We start from the raw sequence: 6000 nt of genomic DNA on the forward strand, positions 1-6000 counted from the left end.
TATTTCCACACAACTGTAATCCACTGTTTGTCTTTGATGCTCACTTGAGTTTTATTTGGTGCGCTTTCCATTACTTTTCTATAAATATTGGCGGCTGAGTGATTTCGCCACGAATAATTGCTTTTAGGTCGTCAACCACAAGAGAACAAACAGAGAGCCAAACCTGGATAACAGTATGCCAGTCACTTTCAACATCATCGTGATGACATCTTGACATCAGACCGGTAGGGAGTTTTTTTTTTGCAAAAATCGCAGATTGGTTCTCTAGCAACTATCCATCCATATCGATTTCCAACGACTGTTTCGTTTTCTGTTTAGGAATATGTAGCTTTTCAACCAAGTGCATCGGTCAATCTCAAAGTCATCAAATGTTAACTTACCTATGTAGAAGCGCTTGCTTTGGGTCTATAGAACACCCAAATTTGTTTGCCTTTACATATACTCTCCATTTTCTCTTAATCCTAAGAGTTGCTCAAATTTGACATCCATGCATAAGGATCTACTTAGAACTTAATTGAAGCGACGATACGGCACACACTTAGCTTGGGTTACTCCGCAAGAAGTCGTCAAAATCACGCCATTTCTCATGTATTGCGCTCTACAGCTACACCTTAGTCAAATACCATTCAGTTAAGGCAGCATCAATTAGCATAAGTGCATTAGTGGCAAGCAGGATGCATATTACAGCAACAAATGCAACACGATTGCCCAAGTGCCGAGCAATTTTGCCTCCGTCGTATACACAATACGAATGGGCGCTTAATAATGCAGCTACCGCTAAGCATGGCAGCTGTGCAACGTTTGTATGCAATCAATTAATTAGTTACCTAAGGACTGTATTGTTGCGCCGAAGGGCAGCTTGGTGGCATAACAATCAACACTTCACACTCTGTGCTGAATTGCTAGGTTTACATTTGGGTAAGCGATGTGGGTAAGGCAAGTCCTATTTATAAATGGATGTGGGCATGCACGTCTGCCAGCTTATATGGACGCGGGCGTATGTGGCATAGCAATTTGTTATTTATCTTAACGGTTGCATACGGTTTCCCACTTAGACGAAAAGTACGATTACCTTCTTAATTTAATGTCCAAACTGGGTTTTCAAATAATTACTTTCTTTATTGAAGACAATTATCACTTCAGTTGGGCTCTTCCTTTAGTCTTCGTCACAGTATTGTTTTATTCTTTATTACAGATTAATTTGTGTATTTGAAAAGAAATGTTTCTTTCCTATGTCCGTATCATCGAGCCACCAATACTTCTACAAAACATATTGGGTAGTCGAAAAAGTATTTTCTTTTCTTTAAGACTACCTTTACACTTCATTATATTCGTGATTGCGTGCTTCAACATTAAAAATCTAGTGATAATTTTTTGGTTTAATCACAGCAATCGTAAGGGCATCTTTCGGAAGAAACTGCGTAAGGCTAAGTGTGAAAATCAACACCACTTTACAAACCTTTCGGAAAAATAAAACGAGATTTTACATCAAGCAAGCAGGTAAGTGCCAAACTGGAACGCAAGCTTCTCAATCGGCGGTCCATGTGTTGATCAACTGCATGGACCCTTTGGTAACACTGTTTAACAAAATAATAACATTTTATAAATTATTGTAACGGGAGAATATACGCATACACAAATATATTCTACTTTTTTCTATTGTATTCAAAGAAAAAGCTTCTCCAAAAATTTCTCAATTATTAACTCTGCTGCAAAAAAAAATTGAAGTGTTTGAAATGAAATTACAAAGTTTTTTTGGTTATTTGAACCGTTGGTTTCTCAGCAACTTTTCGGTGTTACACAGTGTTCCGTACACACATTTGTTGTGAAAATTACCGCAAAGCTTTTGGATGTGCACTCAGCATTTGAAACGAAAACAAATCTAAAGAGCTTCCTACCTACCGACCGTTAGTCTACCCTTACCTGCCAGTTTTGCTTATTTGCGCTCAAACAAACGTTGTGGCGACAAATTCACGATAAATAGCAACAAAAAATATTTATGTGCTCATACACAGCATCTGAATAGGAAACTGTAGCAAAGTCTTAGGAACATGATGCATTCAGTAAATGTTCTAGGGATTTCATTCACTAAATATTTAAGGTTAGGCTAAGATATTGTAAAATAACTTCTTTAAGTATGCAAAATTTATTTGAAAAAACACCGTGTTGTTGTAAAACCTTACCGTATAAGGGCTACAAATTTTTAAAACGGCTTCTACTGCATTTTTCTTTAAATGTCACAATTTTTGCAGAATGTAGCTTCTTTCAACAACTGATATCTCGATGTTTTCAATATACGTTTCCACACTGAATCACTTACCTCATCCACCAGCTTAGATTTTAAGAAGCTACAACTTTCTCGCAGGGCTCTAGCCAAGTGCCATTACAATTCACACACATACATACCAGTATGTGCATCGACTTCAAGTACATAAACTCACTTACATATCAACGCACAAAAGCCACACAAAAGCCGCCCAAAAGTTGTTGCCTACCTTCATTTCCTCGAGAATACGAGTTTTTCGATTTCCTTTTATATTAGTTTAACATGGGTGCAAGCCTTGATTTGCACCCACTTATTTTTTCCATTTCGCTTGCCCCTTGCTTCTTCGCTTGCACTGACTACGTTGCTGTCTGTTGATCTCCACTGTGTTGTTTATTGTTTATGCCGTTGTCAATCGCTCACAATTTGTGATGATTTGTATGCACTTAATCCAATTGCCACAAAACAATGCCGACTTCACAAACATTTGCTTGTGTGTGGACCCTTTGGTATATATGTAGGTATACAATAATTGCATATAAATATATATAATCTTTATAGATGAATGTATGCATAAATTCTTTTGGTTTTGTAATAAGACTTACAATACTTACTTACATACTCTGCTGTATTTCAGCTACCACTTGTGTAGAGAGTGAGAACTTTGAGGTAGTTAATTTCAACGTAAGTACATACATACATAAGTGTTTGGAGAATTTAATGCACTTATAAATTTAAAAACAAATCAATGATTTAAAAGTAATAGTCGGCCGCATTGCCAAATGTGTGGATGCCATGCTATAATTCTTTGATTCCTAGGTAGTGTTAGAAAAATACAGAAAAATATCTTAATGAAATTTCAAAGATGCGTGTCTTATTGTCTGAAAAAGTTAGAAGCTTTTAGTCATACTTGTCAGAAGGAGAGTTTCAATTCGAATCACCCACTCATAGTCGTTTTATAACGTTTTCTTATTATGGTAATGGAAATATATAACTTTTCTGCGACTTTGTTCCTATAAGTGTCGATAGTGATGTGATTAGGTCGATTTGCAACACCTTTTTATCAAACCCAGCGTGAATGGCGTTAAAAGCTTCAAAGCTGGACTTTCAGTTTGAGCACACTTTGTGGATAATTTGTCATACGAAAAAGTCAGTACGAAGTTTCAAAGCATCGAACCAGGTATTATCAATAATAATAACTGCAAGAAAACATTGCCTACCAAATTTCCACAAAATTTTAATAAATCTGTATTTTTTGCACGAAATCGTAATAACGATAAAAATAAATAATAAATCTAGTTGTCTCGTATTCAAAATCAAATTGAAGTATGTTACTGAAACTATTTGGTATTTTAAGTCCAGTAATATTTTTTACCAGCAATTCCACTAATTTTAAATTCAACTTGCTGCTATTCACTTTGATTCTAAATACATATTGTACATATGTATGTATGTTTGCCTTCTCGTAAATAACAATACACACAATCATTTTGTTAGACTTGCAAAGCGCTGATGCGGTTTAGCACACGCATTTAACTAATTAAATTCAAGTGTTTGTCATTTTGATTTTCAACTTCGCGTTAATGCTAATTATAAGTGTAAACACTCAGGGGAGAGAGTGGTGGTGAGCCATGCCGCTACCTATGCTTATGAAGCGAACTCCTGCAACAGATATGAGGCCATTGCCGCACACACAGAGACCCACACAGGTGCGCAAACTAAATCAACGGCACTAAGTGAATTTGTTAGTAATTGTAGTTAACGGTAATTCCCAATTCTCGAAACAATATTTTAATTAATTACCCAACATTACCATTTATACGCTGTAACAATTGCAGACGACACACGCAAGTGCCGGGTTAAACACAAACACACACACAAACGGCACTCGACACACGGAGTTGAAATCGCTTCCCTGCAAAAAGTTGTGCGTCTAATCTTGAAAGGGCGTGCACGCGGATTGCTCTCTGTAGAGTAGAATAGAGAACACATCTCTTTAGGATAAATTTAGCTATTACTTAGTCGCTTTTGGGAGCGTCTAGCTTAGGGGTATAGTTGCTGATAAATTAGTTGAATCTTTGTTAACATTTCTATTTCAAAACTACACACCGGAATTTAAGATTTCGTACGATTTTTAAGGTTAGTCTCTTTTAGTAAGCTCTCAGGTATTCAGAGTACAACTAGTCGCTTCATTCATAAAAAATGTCCAAAAAGTCTTTAGACAAATGCTCCTTTGCGACTAATCGCGGACTCATCGTGGACTTGCCGCATTTTTTGCAGTAAACTCTTGGTATATACACTCGCAGCAGCATACTTTTCTAAATTAGTGTTAATTGTGGCTTGTATTATGTGTAGTGCAATTGTAATGGTGCGCCTCGTAGTCTCTTGCAAATCGTTCGTCGTCCAATCGACACGACGCCCAAAAGCATTTCACTTTCTTTTCCAAGTTGCTCATTTAACACTGGCACTGCAGCTATGTGAGAGTAAATTGTAATAATGTGGACGCGCAACTTGAATAACCTTAATTAATGCGTTGACGAAACGCTTGCATCGCTCGCTGCGCTCCAACAGGCTTGCATCTGAATTGTGCCCCGCAGCACTCGGTTTGCAGCGGTCGCCATTATTCGCCTTTACAATTTTCATTTTTATATTAATTCTCAATACTTGTTTTTCTTTGTCGCGCCATTTTCGAAACTTCACCGTCGCTGAATATATCCCCCAGATTCTTTGTCGCTTTCATTCTGCCCGTTCGTTTGTTCTTCGTGCCTGCATTGCGGTGTTCGTCGCACAATAGCAAGCTCGCCACTTGCATAGCAATTACAATTAAAAACTTTTTCAATTCTTCGCAGAGAAATGTTCGTAAACAAAGAAAAGTTTTTAAATAACGGAAAATTTCTACAAATCTCAAATGATGGTTATATACTCGTAGCCATTTGTTGCGCATTTATTAGTTGTACTTGTATATATTTGTTGTAATTAACTGACTTTGAAAATTAGTTGCTTTAAGAACATATTATAAATCAAAGTTAGTTATTACAGTTAAGACGAAACATATATTTGAATGTTTGACCAAACAAATTTTTGTAAAAAAAATTCTCAGATAACATTTGATCTGATTTTTACCAATATCATAAAGAATGCAGTGAAGATCAGAATCATCTTAACTGAGTTCTTTAGTCGGCAACAGAAGAGCATTTGAGTCAAGAAAGGTCATAACTCCAAATAAATGTTTTAATTTTTTTATTGAAAATTCATAATATTGCAAAAAATCCTAGTGCTTCCTTTTTTTGGAACATTAAATTATAATTCACAGTGTTAATTTATGAAAGTCGCGAAACCTTCTTCAAATCACAAATATGCGAGTCACCTATCTGTAGATTTAATTTCTTAAATCCAACCCCTATCAATCGTAAGGAAATATATAGCTAAAATTATGAATTACTACTTTCAATACAAAATCACAACGTAAGTTTCTCGCTTACAACAAAAAAAGTAATATTAGGTTGTCAAATATTTCCCTTCGCTTTTTTTCAATGCTTTATAAAAAGTGTAACAGTGATCGGACTTAGTTGAAATATGCGCCGCTTCGTTCGATAATCTGTTTCCATCTAGACAGCAACTTCATAATACGCCTCTCGTAGAAGCCGCCCTCCTTATTTCAGAAGAACTCGGATAGCCACTTTTCACAAGCCTCTTTTGAGTTCAACTTTACACCAACAAGGGCGTTCGCCATGGAC

This window comes from Bactrocera tryoni, chromosome 1, assembly GCF_016617805.1.
Source record: "Bactrocera tryoni isolate S06 chromosome 1, CSIRO_BtryS06_freeze2, whole genome shotgun sequence".
NCBI classification, from domain to species: domain Eukaryota; kingdom Metazoa; phylum Arthropoda; class Insecta; order Diptera; family Tephritidae; genus Bactrocera; species Bactrocera tryoni.